At 39.4% G+C, this 19,884-nt stretch overlaps 1 protein-coding gene across 3 annotated transcripts in view; it reads left to right on the forward strand.

The window, feature by feature from the left end:
* The window catches only part of SOX5 (SRY-box transcription factor 5), an 831,751-nt gene that overhangs the window by 247,185 nt on the left and 564,682 nt on the right, over positions 1 to 19,884 (forward strand). For all 3 annotated transcript variants that reach the window (XM_067559200.1, XM_067559203.1, XM_067559201.1), the window contains one exon: positions 14,258 to 14,344. The gene's annotated coding sequence lies outside the window, so the exon portion shown is untranslated. The remainder of the gene's footprint in view (positions 1 to 14,257; positions 14,345 to 19,884) is intronic.

The following is a 19,884-nucleotide window of genomic DNA, read 5'->3' on the forward strand; positions in this document are numbered from 1 at the left end:
TAGAGGGGTCGCAAGTGCAGAGCTGGTATTGGGGGTGGCAAGAAAGGCAATTGCCTGGAGCCACAGGGGCACCATGAAACTAAGTTACATGCCTCAGCCCCGTGGGGGTGGGATTCAGGCTTCAGGGGTACAGTAGTTTGGAAAGGTTAAGAACCACTGGGCTAGAGTGTGGATCTGGCAGTCGGGAGAGCTGGCCACTGACTCACTGTGTGATTTTGGCCAACTCATATAACCGCTCTCTGCCTCAGTTTCCCCTGTCTGTATACCAAGTACAATAATATTTACACAGCTCTACAAAGTACTTTGTGTTCCATGGGTGCAAAAGAGGTGGTGCAGTGTGTCACAGTTACCAGGCTAATTGGGCCCTTTAACTGCTCCTGGTCTCTTCGAATGCATTCAGGTCTAAAGCCTTGAGCTGTCACTTCTTGAGGTAATTTAGCTCAGCAGGTCTGACTTGTGTCCAGACCCTGTAATTCTGTACCCTCCAAGAGCAATGACAGTGGTGTCCAGTGACTAGACATCCTTTTTGAAATCAAAGTATTATTTATTAGAACAAAAGCATTTAAGAGAAAAACAGATATTAAAACAATAAAACAAACTATACAATGTCTAGCTCGCCAAGTATCTAATTATCTTTCCAGATGGAGATCCTAATAAGTTTATGCTTCCTGCAGACACCCCAAAATATCTACGAGCTGGCTGGCATAATCCATTCTCTCTCTCTCAAACCATTTCTCCTCTCCTGCTTTGGGGATAGTCTCCTTTTCAAAGCTGCTTAGTCCTTTAGAACTCCTTCCCTTTCCAAAAACGAAGTCACTTTTTAACTGTTTATAGCCTTGTGATCTGTTAGTTTTTTAACCTCTTTAGCCTTGTAACTTGTTGGAGACAGGAAGCCCTGGAAGCTGATAGCTTTGCCCATTGTCTTTCATGTGTGTGCTGCGGTGTCTTTATCTGCAGCCTTGGTGTTCTTCCTGTTTATTCTTCCCACAGCCTCCTAGTAAGCTAGATCAATGCATTCATATAGGAAAGTCTTATAACCTAATATATACTAACGTCCCCACACTGACCAGGTCACAGACAACGTTCATAGAAGTGTTACATCTCAGTAGTCTTAGATTGTTACACAGCAGCTCCCACACTATTGATAGAGTTATTATATATCAGTATTCTTCTATTATTATATAGCTGCTCCTCTGCAGTACTACTATAACATTTTTTAAACATAGCTCCTGCTTCTGTCCCCTTCTTTGCCTATCCAACCCCTGTGATCCTCTCTCCTCCCACCACACCTTCCCCCCTGAGTTAAGGTACATTGGAGCCAGTTTGCCTCCTCCTCTGCTGGTGTCTGGGAGTAAATGAGGGGCATTGAGAGCACAGGAGAGAGAGTCTCCTAGCTTTCAGTTCTAGTTCTTGGTGCCACAGTGGCTGTTGGTAGTTAAGAACAATTGCAAGGAAAGTCCTGCTCGTCCCCTGCATCCCTGGGAGGGAGAAATCTCAGTCACTTTGTGTGGATGGCACATGGGCTGTAGAGTTGGCTGTAGGGTTGTGGGATGGAGCTTGGTCAGTGCAGATGGAATATTCGGAGACTAGTAATGCCAGCCTGCCACAACCTCTACCGAATATGTGTGAACAGAGATTTTCCAGAAGCTTATAACTTGGGCAGACTGGGACTGATTTTCACTGAGGTGGCAAAAGGCATGTCCCTGACACAAGGGCCATCCCCCTGCTAAATTTCAATCCTCTCTCCAAAGTGCGGCAGCACTAGAGCTCCTCGATGAAACAGTTGCAAGAATTTTTGAACACAGGCAAAATATGTTTTTCCTTTACATTTTTTCCAGGAAATGGCCTAACTATGTTAACTTAAATTTTCCAAATTAATTCAGCTCCAGGAAGGCCCCTCTGAAAAACTTCAGCCTGGATGGTTAAAGTTTGGCAAAGTTATAAAATATTGTAAACAGAGTCTTATAATGGAAAGTGTCAGGGCTCGTCTACGTGGATCAGTGGTACACACGAGAGAGGTGTGATTTCTAAAGAGTGTAAATTTTCATATGTAGACCTTGCTGGCACAAACTATACTAATGCACATGAGGGAACTTTTGGTTCATGCCAGCAGGGTATACACAGGCAAGGCAGGTTAATGTGCATTATGTTGGTCTGCTTTAGAAATCATACTCCTCTAATGCATGTTGCTGCTGTATATAGACAATCCCACAGATAACCTTAATTATAGAAGTTGTACCTGCTCTGCCTATATACATAATATGCCCATATATTATAATGCCCATATATAATATGCCTAATATGCCCATTTCGGGGAGGGGCATTTCTACAGTGGGCCAGTGTTTGGCCAGTAGTGTTAATCCATATTGTAAAACTCTTGTTGTCCTAGAAGGGAGTAGTGTGGGGAAAGAATGCAGAATAACAGAGAACCACTGTATGGATTGGAGAGAATTCTGCCCTTAATAGAAGGCTGTTGTGGGGATTTAGTGAATTTCCCTGAATTTAATTCTGCTTTTTGCCACAGAGCTACCTACTGTGCCAAATGTTCATAGTTTGGTAGAGAAAGAAATGCCACTTTGCATTCAAGGAAGCAGATTTTTATGGTGGCATATGATATAATAGTCACAACAACTGAACAAGCAGTATAGGCTAAGCCCTGGCAATAATGTTAACCTTGTCATCATTCAAACGGAATTCAAATTAGCAAGCCAATATAAAAAAAAATAAATCAGTCAAGCATGGGATGTGTAATATATAGCCATATTTAGTGGTTCTGATAAGTATATTGTACTGCTGATTATATACTGTATATGGGGAGGATTTTTTTTGCATTTTTAGCTAGTTTTAATAGATGTGGGGTATCTAATTTGATGCCAGAAACTTTCATCACAAGTTGCTTGGAGGTGTTCAAATTTGCTTATGAAATAGCCCCTCCTGAGCTAAGGAGATGGAAATGAAACACCAAAAGGCTTTCTTGAAGTGCTTCCATGTTTCCTAGCTCACAACATCACATTTGATATTAATATTAGGTACTGAGGCAAAAGTCATCAGGTAGACAAGAGAGGAAATGTAGAAATAGTCATTTTCTGGTGTTGTTTCCTCAGGATGCTATTTTGAGTCTTTAAAAAAAAATCATGCTTTGCTGATGAGGCTGCTGTAAACCGAGGAAGTAGCAAATGTAATTGAAGTCCCAGAGCCCTGCCCTTAAAAAGATTCAATACTGGCAGTGTGCATATTGTTTATATGAAAGCAAACTGATGGATGTATTTGGTCAAATTCTGCTGGGTTCCTATGTGAACCATCAGCGTTTTCCTTAATATTTTGTGTGGAATTCTTAAATCTGCATTGTAGTTGCACATGATGAATACTTTTACACCTTTGAGAAGGGAACATTTTCTTACTCTGGGTGTCTTCAAATCATACCTGCTTTCTTTATGGATGAAAACAAGTTTCTCAGTACCATAGAACCAATACAGCCATTTAAGAGTGAGCTGGATTTTATTCTGCCTCTCATGACATCAACAGAATTGTCAATTGTAGGAGGCAGAAAGAATCCAGCTTAACTTTCCTAGACTGATGGCAGAGTTGGCCGGTTAGGTGGAACCCCCTCCCCCAAATATTTCAGTGTAAAAATATATAAATTTATATATAGAAATTGAGGAGTTAATTTGGGACCCCCATGATGTCATTTTTGAATCATATTTCTAACATTTAAATTCACATTAAACATATCAAAGGCAGATGGATCAGTGATGAAAGGGAAGCAATGGAGATTCAAAAAGTGAGGGTGTAGTTGCATCAGAAGGACATGGCTAAAACCATTTCCTGAAGTACTAACAACTTTGAGAAAATGTTGGCGTGTTTCCATCAGTAATGTTAGAAATGTTTTTGTGTTATGGGAATATTCACCAGGTATTGTCATGGAAAAAAATCAGGGTGATACTAAATCATCCTAAAAATCCATGTGCGGATGTGCTAGCATCTGCATTATAAACCAGTTGTCATTTTTATATATAGTATATAGAAATATCTAAATAATGCATTTAGACATTGTATCAGTGACAGCTTTGCCACTATTGCATAATATTACTGTTACAAAGATAATCGCTCCAAAGGTTGGAACCATGCAGGAAAAAAGGCTACTTTTATTAGAAAGTTTTAGCTTTTATGCATTTCAGGGCAGTTGTAAAAACAACAAAACAAAACCACAAAACCTGATATTAAATGCATGCTGCTGTGAAGTTTGCAATTGTGTAAATGATCATTTCTAAAAAGGATTAACTGCAGAAATTTGACTGAATTGAGGTTGGGTTTTAGAAGAAAAGGAATGACGTTCAGTTGGGTGGGGTAGAGAAGGAAGACCTAAATGTGACAATTAACTTTTGTGTTCCCATTACGTCCTCTTGATTTACATTTACATTTTACTTCCCCACCCAAAAAAAGACTTTCATGTTAATTTTCAAAAAGGAAACTTGACACTTTTTCTTGAGATTTTGGTTTGTTGGTGCTGAGGGGGCAGTCCTGAATGCTAACACCAATGACACAGCCTTAGTCGGTTAAAATATGGAAGTCAAATAGTGAATATCTCGCTGTATGCTGGTTGGAATTAACTTCTTAATATATTTTTAACACTCCTTTCTTTTTCCACCATCCATACCATGGTGAGTTTATCAGATGAACGTTGTATGCAGTGTTGTTGTTGTTGTGTTGGTCTCAGGATATTAGAGAAACAGGCTTCTCTTTCACCAACAGAAGTTGGTCCAATAAAAGATATTCTCACCCACCTTGTCTCTCTAAGATGAACATTAGCAGAGCGGTCTACATGGCTTCATTTCAATTCTGCAGCAACATTTGATGTAATTTTCCTGTTTTTGCAGAATTTCCAACTATGTTAATGGAAATTAGACTGGCCACAGAAACATTCGTGAGAATTACCTCTGCAGTGACATTTCAACAATTTATTTGATTTCACTTTAGCTTACCTGCTCATGCTTTTTTTACTCTGGTGTTGACCTTAGGAGAACTTGGTATATAATCACGAGTCTTTCAGTCAAATGCAACTTAACAAAATAGTATTAAAATTTCTGAGTGACATATTAACTCTTTTGAACACTTTTCCCTGAACATGCTAACAAAAAGGTGTTTCTATGTGTATACTTGGATAACTGATGCTCAGCAGCTAATGGCTCAGTGTTAAAAAAAGGTTTGTCCGGGGGTGTACGTGTGCATGTGGGGGAGGTGTTAGGGATGACCAAAATGGTGAGTTTGTGATTAAATCAGAGTACTGTCTCTAAAGGACATCAAGGTTGGTGATAAACTCTGATCTTTCACTCTTTTTTGGGTAGACTGAAACGGAGAGCATTACACAACTGATGCTCTGAACCATCAGTGTTTGTCTGTAGGTGTGACGAAGAAGTAGAAGAGGATGATGGGACAGCACTGTGTGTTGTGTTCTAGTGCGCTCTAGCAATCATCCAAGAGAAAGTTTGTGGACACATTAAGACAGCAGAATTGCGGTTACTGTATTAACATCAAAATGTGATGAAATAGTTGGAGAGGAAGTACCCTTGGCAAAAGAGCTAGAATTATGGCCTTTTTTAGTGAAAGTAGCATATTTTTTACTCTGGTTGACAAAGCTTCTTCCATTGTTGACCACGGTTAAGAGTACTGTTAGCCATACAACTCTGCAAATGGATAAGAATGATTTTTAAAAAATTACTACTGGTAACCATGGTCACTAATCTCCATACCAAGCCATTTGTCAATAATCAAGACTGGCCAGCAGGAAGGAGCATGCTGAGCTAATAATAGGCTGATCACAGCTGACTCTTTGTAATGGTGACCCTTCTACTCAATTTAATCAAATAGCCACCAAAGTCAGCATTACAAACAAAAGTCTCAAGTGGTATTGTGAATGAGGTAAAGTTTGTTATATACCATAATAGCGTGACCAGAATTATTGCCAGCTATTTGTCACTTACCTAAAGAGAACCTTAAGCTTTTGAATTTCTCATACAAAAGTGTAATTCCCGTGTACATCATTTTTTTTTTTTTTTAGTTGTAGCCCTGAATTTCACATATTTCACACGCAGACCAATTACTAATCATTGTAATGGCCAGGAATGACTATTTACTCTCTGGCTGTATTTATTCTGATTTACTTCCTTGGACAAGACTTTGACTATGTGCTCTAAGAGTTAAGCAATAATTATCAAGGTGCAATGTACTTCCTGGGAGAGGGCAGTGACTTCAGATGCAGGCTTTAACCTCAGTTGGTCATTAATTCATGAGAAATGGTTGGTGGTGAGGTCATTCCTGGTTTTATGAACTGAAAACTGGGGTGAAAGCTTAATCTGTCCTTGGCATATTTTTAGAGAATGAATGAGAATGATTAGCCTGAGTGTTAGATTTTATCAATCATCTCTCAGCATTCCTTCTCAGCTCATATGTATCCTTCATTTGTGAGCCTGGGATGGACATGAAATGAAAACATGGTAATCATTTGTCTCAGTTAAAATACATCCGTTTATAACCCGTTCTAATGGTCTAAACATGTATCAAAACATAGGCTTTCAAAACATTTTTTTCTTTTGCATGGGAGTGATGGAGGATGCTGGGAATAAACTCTACTAATGTTTGTGGAAGTGCACAAATAATATACCCATGGCAGACACAGGCCTTGCATGCAATGCCCTGGAAAGTAAGAGCCCTCTTGCACCAGACATTCATACTTTTACAGGTGTTGCTGTAAAACCGTCTGAGCCACAAAAAGATTTAAATAAAAAATAGATAAGGAGAGGGTAAGGAATTATTTGATTTGGCTGAGAAATATTACCTGCTCTTGTTTGAAGAGGATGACGTTAACACAGATTTAGGTACCTTTTAATTTGCAGTGGCAGTATCCACAAACAGGCTCAGTTAGAGTGCAACATTTTGGTGTGCTCTGCAGTTCACACCACCATAGCCTTCACTGCATAGCCAAGCCGTAAAACCTGGTCATTACCTCCAAGAAGCCTCCAGCTCCAGATTACAGCCAGCTCAGTATTAACCTGTTCAGATGGAACATTGAGAAGATGGCAGCTGTCACATTCTTGGGCAGCATCAGAGACCATGCTGAAGGATGCCCAATAGATGTGGACACTCATGGAGCAGCAGCTGTTGCATGTTTCTGGCCCTTCAGTGGCCTGTGTGGATGCTGTGACAGCAAATTTACCACAAAGCTGCAGAACTATAGGACCACAGCTATATAAATACTGTTGTACGGACGTGAAACGGGTGCTGAGGGAGGCTGAAGAGCACCTGATAGGTGTTTTTGATTCTCATTGTATTCCTCAGTTGTGCCATATTAAGTGGAAGGAGAAGATCAGAAATGAGGACATTCTAAGTCAATCCCATCACTGCCTCCATCAGCACTGGTTTGGTTTTGGTGTATTTCTTGGTATGGGCATATTACTGGAATGAAAGACTAATGAATTCCAAAGGAATGCTGCTACACAGCTGGTGACTCAAAAGCTTTGGTGGCATGACAAAATTGCCAGTGAGGGACCAATACTGAATATCTAGCTAGACCGCTTTAAGTACCTAGCCAGAGACTGATCCATAGTGCTTGATCTGCAAGGAGGCCATGTCCCTTTGGAATTTGCCAAGATGATGATTATAAGGATTTGACTATATGACTGTTGTAATTTCATTGTAGAAATTCAATATCCCCATTCAGTTAAAAAGAGAAAACATTGGGCCATTGATTGCATAGAAACAAAACTTATCTTATTTGCCTACATAACTTTCTTGGTTCCCTAAGGCTTGTATCCTGCATACACTTGAAGCATGGGATTGGTCCCATTGACTTCACTTGGATTATTTAGTGTTTAAAGTCAAGCATGTGTTTGTTTGACATGTTCACAAATGCTTGAAAATTGAGGCCCAAATGTTTGTGTTGGAAAAGTTTCAGGCCTCCTTCCCAGCCCATCCCCACTGCCCAATAAACAATAGAGGTACTCACTTGAAAGCTTTATACAGGAAAGCTGGGTAACCTGATGGATTTTAAAAAAACCCGACGACCTGGACCTTTAGTGCATGTTTGTCCACATCATTCATTATAACTGAGCACAGTCTTGATTCATTGTCCACACACAACATGTCTACAGGCTGTAACACTTACTATGCATACTATATTCACTTGTCATAGGTACTTAAGCTTTCCATCGAGACCCTCTGTACTGGCGGAGAGCATTCTAGGCCATGATCATTTTCCAAAGTCTTTTGGTTTTCTTTTTCCCTGTAACATCAAATCCCGCAACTGAAAACCACCAGAAAACTCTGGGCCTGATTTACCATTGCTTTGCATCTTGTATAATCATTTATACTCATGCAAACTGGGTGTAAAACACTGCTATTCAAACACAATAGCATTATGCATCCATGTCACACTGATGTGAATGACTACACAAGGTACAAGGCAACCATGAGTTGGGCTCTCTATCCTTGGACTCACAAATATATGGTGAGCCTATTTCAGTAACATTTCCACAATTAATAGGCTGTGAATTTAGATACCTTCACATGGACAAAAATCAGTTAATATTTTATTTGCATTTCCATTTAAAAAACCTCCTAAACTAATGTTTATTTGAAGTATTTTGTCCATGCCTCCTTTTACATATTTAGTGTCTTTTCAAAATAAAAAAAGTCTTCAATGGAAACGTGAAATTACAGAAAGCCAAGAGCAGGTGATCCATTATGAAATTCACTATGAATTACCTCAGAAACACTGTGCATTCCCCTCTTCCCACTTTCCTTTTGTGTGTGTATGTATGTGCCTGCTCAGTGTTTACCCAACCTGTGTGTCTATTTGTCTCCCATCTGCTGTCTGCTCTAGCACCAGACTGGCTGTTCCAGAGTCAAGAGTACTTTAGCTTTTTTCACTATCAAAAGGAAGAGAAAATAAAATAAAAATAAAAATGTGGAAAGGGGAGGAAGGGAAAAGGGAACGATCCTTCCATGGATTTTTCCCTACGTGATTTTTGTGTTGATTTTTTGTTTTACTTTTATTTGTTTGGGCAAGTTTCTTGCCATATACCTTTGCATTTGCATTTCCTGTTGATTGGCAATTTTAAAACTGTTTATTGTGCTCTTTTGTTTAGCTGTTCAAGAGCTAAAACAAAAGCCACCAGGCCCTGTGAGGGACACATTTGCATGCGGCAAGCGTTGCCCGAGGAAAAAGTAATTGCTAATGCATATTTATGTGGCACAAATTTGCCATTTGTTTATGCATAAAATTATCAATAGTGCAGGGCAGCCCAGCCGTAGAAAATGGTGACCTTTTTAGCTTAATAAATAGAAATCAGCTGTTATTGTGAAGAGATCAGCCATTTATTCTGTGTTGAGGGACACTGCCGGGAAAATGTAGATTGGTGTTGGCAATATCATTAAATGGAAGGCCAGTGACCCTTTCGGTATAGTCTATTATACTTTATCTAATAGGGGATAAATGACTCTGGTTGGCAAATAGATTAAAAAAAAACCTCCAGACCTCTCTCTTATTCCTCGACCATATAGATTATGAGCAGATAGACGCTGAGGAGGTAATCTTAGACAAACTGTTACTGTCATTCTAGAGTGACTCAGTTTTAAAGCAGTTTCTCTATTTATGAGAGTCCTTCACCACTTCGATAGGTTGGATTTGGAGTGAAAAACCACCAACTGTGATTATTCTTTTCACACTGACAGACTGAATCTTCTGTATTTTTGTAGGGTTTTGTGTTAGATTGGAGATTGCACGTGCTGCAGGAACTGACAGTTCATCTGTCCAGAAGCAGCATTCTGAAAGGTTCCATTGCCATCGGATTATGTGGTCATGAAACTGGGACAGTCAGCTTCAAAGGAGAAGGGAATGAGGTCCTTTCTGAAGACAACAATGAGTTTTAGGAAGTAGCTGTGACTAGTTTCTCCATTCCCCACCATCCCCAAACCTTTCAATTTTTCATGTGAACGTAGTGCATGTAAAAGTTTACCAGACTGCAGCTCCAGAGAGTGCAGTGCCTTTATCTGCAAAACAGGTAGACAAGGGAAATGGCAATGAATGCTTGTTCATGCAGCCCCACTAGTGTTTCTCAACCCTGATAGGCAGACTTTAAACCTGAGGAGGCAAAAGTGAACAACTATGAGTTCCAGGAAGTAGAAAAATACCAAACTTTTCTACATCTCTCTCATTTTGCTCCCTATAGTATACTGTGGGCTTGTTTACAAATGAGATGCTACAGCTGTGCTGCTGTAATACTTCAGTGTAGATGCTATCAACACCACGGGGAGGGGATTTTTCTGTCGGCAGAGATAATCCACCTCCCTGAGAGGCGGTAGGTAGGTCAACGGAAGAATACTTCCATCGACCTAATGCTGTCTAAATGGGGACTTCAGTCAGTTTACACCACTCGGGCGTGGAATGGTCTCTTCCATCCTGTTGTTTTGTGGTGGGGAAGGGCTGAGTCACTTGGAACCCTGTTCTTTTTGCTTTCTAAACATGAATCAGAACATCACAAAACAGCCACCATCACGTTCTATACTAACTGATGCCTCATTAGTGGTAGCAGTGGAGAGGCAAAAGAGTGAACCAAAGGGAAGCCTGAATCAGCATTTTACACCTGTAGTGGCGTCCCTTTGTGACAGGGCAGTGCGGGGAAGCTTGTGCTTTCATTGCCTGTGCCTGTTCAATGGGGAGAGGACTGCTGTCTCTTAGGCTGTCGACTTGGTCTTTTCGCCAGCACTACTACATTCACATGGCTTGGCTTGTACTGAGCATGCTCACACACACTGAGCATGCTCAGATACACTGCTGAAGCCAGCTGCCCTCCCTCTGCCCCCCTAGGCCTGGGTCATCTCTGCCAAGTAGTTACCCCAACCCAAGTTAATTTTGTCTCAAATGCAAAAATATTTGTGGGCAACATTCTAGAAACAGAGAAAAAAATGAAACAAAGACTAACAAATAAGCTTACTTAAATGAATGCTATGGAATGCAAAGCTAGGGTGGAACTAAACTTAATTACAAAGTAGTGCCTGGGTTACCTCACATGACAGAAACGTTCTTTTTTCCCCCCCCTTACCCAGCTTACAGCTTTCTTTGTCTCACAGTTCTCTGTGTATGTCAGTCACATGTCTTTCTCATAACTCTTACCAGAAGTCCAAGTATCTGAAGTCTCCACTAGCATTTGGGGATTGTCTCTTCTTCTGGTTAATAAACAGATACTATCAAGTTTTCCTTTTACAGATTTTCCTTTCTGCTTGAAACAAACTTAGTTATGTTGTGCCTTGGCCAAACAGATCTGCTTTTTCCAAAAGGTCTTTTCCAATGCAAATGTTGCTCCCAGAAGGGTTCCTGCTGTACACCGCAGGGCTTGCATTCAGTCATTCTTTTGCCTTTCCTCTGTCCCCTACTCCCAATCATAAAATAACTCTTTTGAGGCATGCTGAGCAAGTCCAGGCAGGCAAGATTGGGAGGTGACCAGTGACTAGTAAGATGAAGTTAGATAAAAATGAGTAGAAACTGTTTAAACATCTCTGGTGGAAATAGAAATTGAAGGCCAGATTCTTAGTTGCTGTAAACCAGCATAGCTCCAGCTGAGGATCTGGTCCTGGATTTATTATTATTTGTATTCATTATTGTGGTACAAACAAATAGAGCAAAGATAGTCCCAGAGAGCTCGCAAACTAGACTTATGACAAACCTCAGTAGGTGGACAGACAAGTGGAGGATGGTGGATAAGTGAAAGCAAAGATGCAGTTATTTGCGTAACTAGTAACCTTGGTGATCAGCATATTCATGGGTGGCCTCCAATCCAACTGGATAATTTGGACCTACTTGCCACAGTCTTTTTTATATCCTGAGGCATTTTGCAGTAACATCATTCCATAGCCTCATAGATTTAAAAGCCAGAAGGGACCTTCGTGATCATATAATCTGACCTCCTGCACATTGCAGGCCACAAAACCTCACTCACCCACTCCTGAAATAAACCCATAACCTCTGGCTTGTTACTTAAGTCCTCAAATCATGACTTAAAGACACCAAGTTGCGGAAAATCCATTCCCTTCTGGAATATTATACTAATGGTCAGATTTTGATGCCCTTACTCAGGTTTGGTTACACCTTCAAATAGTCCCATTGACTTAATCAGGCCTTCACGAAGAGTAAAACTATCACAGTCTTGCCCCAGATCTTCAGGGTGAGAGTGCATTCTGCAGTGTGTCAGCAGAATGACTGGGGCATTGGCTACGCATAGATGTTGTTCTGGTTTAACTTAACTGGCTTTTAAACTGATTTAGTTACACCGGTTCAAACCCCTTTGTGGACATGCTTAATTTGGTTTAGGAGTGGCTTTTTTGGTTTAGCTTAAACTGGTTCCCAATAGACTTGTGCTGTATTGAAATAATCCTGCTTTAAAATGATATAAGAATATTCACATGGCCTTTTGGACTGACTGAGTTGTTTAAAATTACACCTAAGATTAAACCGTTGCAACTTTTTTATGTAGACAATCCCTGACTAACCCTGCTATTATGATGTTTGACCGTTCATGATAGAAATTAATTGAATGAATTAGATGAATATCTTTTTTCCTTTTCATTCTGTTTTTAAGGAGTGGGCAGGAGATAGTACTGTACCTTTGCTCTTGTATATTGATTACCATGCAATGGCATTATAGGCTAAATCCTCACCTGGTACATACTGGCATAGGTCCATTGACTTCAGTTGCCATGTGCACTTGAGGCATGTGACCCAATGTTAGAATGATTGGAAGGGTCTAATCCTGCCCTCAACCCTTTCTCAGCTCTTGTTGAATTTCTGTTTTAGTAGGAAACGTTGACGGTTGAGCTCACTGAAATTAAGGTCCATAGAAGATAAAGGATACATTTTATACTGTACTGGTTAGCTGGTGAATGTTTCAGATGGGTTATTCTGCAACTTGGCTAGTGTTACCAAATATGATAACCAGTCCACTATGTGAGTTAAGCAATTTATGCTTTCTAAATTCTTTAAGATATATTACAATTAATTAGTATACAGGCCTGAACTTGATGAAGAATTTCCTTCACCATTGATTTCAATGAATCTATACTGATTAACATCTACCGAGGATCTAGCCCTTTATTTATTTATTTGTTTCCTCTTTCAGTATGGACCAGATTTTCATTTTAAAAATCCATACATATAATCATCTTAATAGGACCCTCTTTTTGTGGTGAAATTTACAGACAAAATATAAGGAGTTTATTTCTGTTTTGCTCACATGACTAATTGAGAAATATTACAGAAAATTAAACTTGATTTTTTTTTCAAGAACATTTGTGTACATGCATATTTTTATATGAACTATGGATAGCTCCCCTTTTTTGAACTTTATACCCTTTATATTTGTGTTCCAACTTCTTTTCACAAGTCTTACTATGTGTCTGTTTATATTCATGGAGCATTATGGGAGCCATAGAGTTGCCTAAATAATCCCACAGTGTTAATTTAGTGAAGAAGTGCCTGCCTTATATTTTAAAGGAATTTATTTAAGATCCTGTCAGGGTTTATTTTTTAATTTAGAATCCCTATTGATTTTTCTCCATTAGTATGATTGTTAACCTATCCTGACACTTTCTAAACTACAAAAACCTGTTGCAAAACATGAAGCCAAGTTAGAAAATAATATTGAACAGTTTATATTGTGAAATCTCTTTTCCACTGTAAACTAGTGAGGTGGGTAAATATTATTGTCCCCATTTTATAGACAGGAAAACTGAGGCAAGGAGAAGTTAATTGAATTGCTTATGATTACATAGTCACAAGACATCAGTGAGTGGTGGAACTTGAGATAGAACAGAGACTCTCCCCCCGGACCATCCTAAACAGTCTACTCAAAGAAGAAAGTTACAGGCATAGAAATGGAACCACTGAGCATGGATTAGCAGTTTAAATGGCCTAGAGAAAAAGGACAAAATTAGAGCTGTGTTGGTTATGATGATAAGAGGGATATGCTTTAGTTCTAATACTGTCTGACATTGTGGTATTTTTTTTCTCCTCATGGCAGCTTTTACATGTGAAATATTTTGGATCACACCTTAATTTACACCAGTCTCAGTTTTGCAAGAAAGAGTTCATGAGCCAAAAATAAAGGAATAGGGTGGTGTTAGAGGAACCCAGGCTTTTGTTTCATGATTTGGATGCATTTTCCTTTTAAAATCTAACTGTTGATATGCATTTTGTTTTATTTTTTAGCCTTCCTCTTGCTGATGACCCGGTTTCTCTTTGATCCTGTTTACAAGATTCCAGAAGTTGAAAATAACCCCAGCTCTTCAGCACTGGGTAAGAAAACAGAACCATATAAAGACACAGTGCAATTACTCAGGAGAGTTAGCAGCATGGAAGTGTGTGATGTGAGGGAAAACGTTGTGGAGAAAATAGAGAGTCAGTTATAAGGTTCCCACGATACACATTAGTACGGACATTTTTTCCTCACTTAAATACATATACTGAACATAATTTATTAATGTCTCTGAGTAGAGTTTTGATATTCACTCTAGAATTCTCTTTTGGGATGAACTTTTCAAAATAACTTAAAGTGCTGTGAAGGGTGTTCAATTGGAAGTCCTGGAGGCTGCAGTCTTCATTATTTATCCTCTCTAACTACAGAACAGGGTAGCTGTAGTCCAGGCTTTCCTGTGCTGCCTGGGCAAAGTGCCTCAACTTTCCCTTGAATTGACCACATCTGGGGGTGAGTGGGTTGCACACTCTTTCTTTCTGTTAAATTTTGGCCTCTCCTACCAACACAGTGGACTGTCATTGCATTTGTTGAATTCGCAACAGTAATTATGAATTTGCAGGATCAGGTGTGTTAAGATAGATGAAAACTGAGTTTTCGGGATTCCATTTTCCCAGGCGTGACCCTGATTCAGCAAAGCACTTACACCAGGGGAGAGGTTCACTGCAATCAATGGGTTTGCTCATGTGCTTAAAGTTAAACATGTGCTGATGTGCTTTGCTGACTAGGGGCCTGAACGCAGAGCATTTTGCAGAGCTCTCTGCACTGCTTTAGGCTTTCATGAACTAGTTGTGATAGCTTTTAGAGGGGGATAAAATGGAGTATTTAAAATCTCAGGTCTCAGCAAGTAGATAGAAATATTTCCCAATATATTGCTCTAAAATTTAAAATCTAAAATTATTTTAAGTCTATCCACATATTCTTTTATTAATTTGGGATGTTGAACAGGTTTGAAATTTTACTTTCCTTTGTTTCAATTTATGAAATAAAATAAAAAGATCATCAAGTTAACATGTTAAGGACTTATACGTATGCTGAATTTTACTACCATGAATAGAAAGTGTTTGCAGGATTGGGGCCTCACAGCCTGATCCTAGGAAGTGCTGAGCACCTTCATGAGATGGATGAGTGTCTTCATCTCCCTTTGACTTCCGGAAGAGTTGAAAATGATACCTCATAGAACATTGAATTCCTCTCAGGATTGGGTTCTAAGTACCTTCCCCTGTTTCTCTTTTGCTTTGCACCTTGTAATATCATTTACATCTTTGCAAGGTAAGTGTGAAATGCTACCCAATCAGAATTATTTACTCCCACACAACAGTAGGCACATTTTGCACTGGCTTTTCACTTGTTTTTCTCAGGTGTAAATGAGAACACAAGGTGTAAGGCAGTGAAGAATCAGGCCCACTGTAAGTAGGGATTTAGGGCTAGATCAGCGGTCCCTAACTTTTTTGACTCGAGGGCACAAACATCATTTTTACAACCCTGAAGGGCCACCAGTCTAACAACTCATAAAAAATGTATTGACATACACACCATTAAGGACTACAAATCATTACATATGTAAAGTAAACCTTTTGATGTTACTGTGCTCATTTTTACATTCACTATTTTACACCTACATATTAGTCACAGTATGTCACACACTCACAGACAAAGCACTAGTGTAGATGAATGACTGTCACTACACACTGAAGCGCATGGCCTGGCAGCTAAGTCACAGTGGGTGGCGTGCTAAGTGCGGGCCAAACTGGAAGGCACTTATTTTTAGAATCCTGCCCACTCCTCAAGCATGGTAGGTCCTGGCTGCTCCTCCTCCCCCATCCCCTCCTGACTGCTGCCAGATGGAAGGAGTTCAGTGTGGAGGCTGCCTCCTTGCTGATCTCTCGTCCCCCTGGCTGCAGCATGGAAACCGCACACCTCATGTAGCCCTGTGTGCTCCACCTGGGTACCTAGGCAGTGGCTCCCTTCTGCAGCCAGGGGATTGGAGATTAGTGCTCCCCTCCCTCTGGCTCCAGCATTGACCCCAGCGCCTAGGGACCCAGGCAGAGCCCTTTGCCATGCTCCCTGCTAGAACCAGGGGTGGGTAGCACTGATCTCCTGTCCCCTTGGGTGCAGCAAGGAGCCTGCACTGGTCTTGTAGCCCCACGGCAACATGCTCTGTGTGGATCCTTAGACAGCAGCTCCCTTCTGCAGCCAGCAGGAGGAGAGCAGCGGGCCACTTTGAAAGACCCTGTGGGCCACTTTTGGCCCCTGGGCCATAGTTTGGGAACCACTGGGCTAGATTTTCAGCTGGTGAAATCAGCTTAGCTCCATTGACTTCCATGAGTTGAGAATCTGACAATCCGATGCAGGGGTATATTTAGTTTAGGTTGGTGCCTGGAGCGGGAGAGAGAAACTGGCTATGCGGACTAGTTGAGTGAATTGGGAAGTGCCATAAATGGGGAAAAGTAAATCAGTTGGTGAAATGTCCTTCAGTGTCGATGATTGAAGGTGTTACTGGGAACACAGATAAGGATTTTTTAAAATCTGATGTTGACACACACCTCTTTAAAATGTAGATGTGCGTGTTTGTGCGTTTAGTCCACACATGGGGGACCTCTACCCAAGCCTTGTGTGGAAAATTTCTATTGAAACCAGCGAACGGAAGACTACAGGATTGAGCCCACATTCTGGACAGATCTTCATGTATTATAAATCAGCATTATTCCATTGAAGTCAATAGAGCTTTGCCATTTTATACCAGATGAGGATCTGGCCAATAGTGTCTTAAACAGTTGATTTTATTTACAAAAGCTTTGTGACTCACTTTTGTCTTCTAACTGCAGATAATGGATTGTGACCTTTTTGTACTGCTTCCTCATCTTATTGAGTTTATGAAACAAGAAATAGCTGTTTTACCAACTAGTGACCACTAGTGTAGGCAATAAAATTTCTACTCTATAGAAAAAATAAATCCTTCTATAAGTTGCTAAATGATTTCTGAATAATAAAAGATCACCATAGAATGGATGACTGATTATTTTTTAAGTCCTTCATTCTAACAAGGGTCATCAGCCTTTGCGAATGAGCCACTTTGTTGACAAATCTGTCATCTAAATTGAACAACATTAATTAGAACTTTGTGCTGCAGATTTCTACTTTTTAATGTGGGTGGTGGTATCAACAAAAATGTATAATGAATTTGATTGAAGATGATTTTAAAAGGTCTGCCACCTGTAGATAAAAATGTGCATTACTATGCATACGTAATTATCAAGACTGAAAGGCCATGGCACAAACCCCTGACCTTTTGAAATCAAAACACTCACTGTAAAGAAAGGAGGCTCTGGTTTCTCCAGCTATGCAAATATAGAACTCTCCATCTACTCAACTATATCAACACTGCATTCTATATCTAGTTAAAGAGACCCTTAAGAGTGCTTGATAGGGAAAATATGGAGGCCAAACACAGACCTGTGTGTTTGGAAAGTTCACATATTTTTAAGGTGTAGGGATTAATTTTTTAATCTAAGCAAATGCACTGCTAAAAATATTTAGCAGCACAACTCTTAGAAGCCACCCTAGAATAATAAAACTGTGTGTGAGTATGAAGAGGAGAGAATAATGGTGTGTATGGACCCATATTTCAGCTTCAGGTTTTCCACAAGATTATTTACAAGCAGAGAGAGGTTTTGTTTGTTTGTTTATCATTGTAAAATTATGAAAAATATTTTGATGGTCCTTTTAAAGTCAGTTCACCAAACATGGATCAGAGCAAAAGCAACTCAGAGTTCCCCATCAACAACATACGCCCACTATTGCTGTTTGTAGCAGGGAATGAAAGCTTTTGCTTACAGTAGTGGTGAGAAAGACTAAAGGGAAATAAAGGATGTAAACGAAAGATTTTCTGTTTCCATATGAGTGCTTGGAACACCAAGCAAGCAAAGAAGCAGCTATTTTAGCTAAGCTAATGTAATAGAAGACCATTGCACCCAAACTGTCTCAGCAGAACTTCCTGTATAATTAGATTGTAAATCTTCTCAGTTGAGGAAGTTTTGCCCAGGGTCAGATTGTCTAAGTAATAATCCATTCTATATAAATTAGAAAATCTGAACTGCTGGGATAAGTTATTATATTTGTTTTTGTTTTTATTCGTAATATAACTCAGGGAACTAAGTGCAACATTTCTTCTTTTTTTCTTTTAATTATGTTTACATCTCTTAACTTTTAATTATCTAAAAAGGCCTTTTTTGTGTATGTTTATTGCCATTTTCCTGGGTAGTAATGGTGGAGATTCTGGGCAAATTAACACATTTCTTAATATACTTTAGGAAGTGATACCACAGAATCCTCTGGTCACCACATTCTATGATATCATTTCCTCTACGAATCATATATTAGGAGATTCTGTTGCTTTTTAATCCTGCTACAGTTTTGTAATGCTGAAGTTTTACTTCAAGCTATGACTCCCTTGTTCTGCAAAGATTAGAATTGCCACCTTCAGGGTAAGAATTAATGGACACGGTTTTGCTAATAACTAGTTATACAACATGAAGGCTTCTGTGGTTAAAATTTAATTATTTTATTTGAAAAAAGAAAGGATTGGAAAAATGGGTATGTTGATTGAGTTATATAAAAATATTTTTGGGCTAAATTCTCAAGTCATTATTCAGGCATTAAGACTTCAGGATTTTCCCATTAGGCGTTCAGGATTTGCCCTTATGTGAACAAATAGGGTTAGGATTATTTACTTGATTAGGATCGATTGTGGTATGAGCTGATTCTGCATGACGGCTCTTTATCCATTCCTACCTATAAGCCTTGATTTATAAAGTGATGACATGTGACCCTGGTTTTCAAAAAGGTCCTCAACTCATTCTCTAGCTTTAAAAAAAAAAATTTAAAAAAAAAAATTGTGGGTTCATTTTATAGTTTTTATACATGTGTTAACCTGATTTGTGCATATTACACACTTTGGGCTAGATCCTGAAAGATGCTGTGCATACTCAACAGATGCTGAAAGTCAATGAATGGTGTCTGGTGCCTTGTGGAAGCCCATAGCACCTTGCAGCATCAGGCTATTTGCAAGTGCATAGTCAGAGGTCACTTCTAGTCATGTCTGTTCGATGATCTAGAAATAAACATATGTTAAATGGTAGCATTATTGCAAGGTATATGAGGAATTTTTAATGTGTGTTTAGGATGTAGGGGAGGAGGAGGGGAAGAGCTAAGAAAACCTTAGTATGAAGAAAAATGTCAATCTTTTTTTCATTGTGAATGAAATTGTACTTATCATGATGGGTTTTCAATTATTTTTTATTGAAATTTTCTCTTGCAATATTGGAAATTCAAATACAACAACATTTTATTAATGTTCTAGGATAAAACCAAAGAAACTGACTAGGAACAAAAGTTGAACTGCCCCATGTCAGATCTAATGTGTGTTTTCCAGATGAGCGAAATACAAAAGATAAACAAACAACCATGTATCTTGAGCTGCAGGAGGATTTTTGCTAGTCTACTGCCAATTTCACATGATCGGATACTCAATAGTTCCTTCAGCTGGATAGTCTACAGAGGATTACAAAATGCCAGGGCAAAA

Source organism: Emydura macquarii, unplaced genomic scaffold, assembly GCF_026122565.2.
Source record: "Emydura macquarii macquarii isolate MOO-44397 ecotype Brisbane River unplaced genomic scaffold, CSIRO-AGI_Emac_v2 contig_2205, whole genome shotgun sequence".
NCBI lineage: Eukaryota > Metazoa > Chordata > Testudines > Chelidae > Emydura > Emydura macquarii.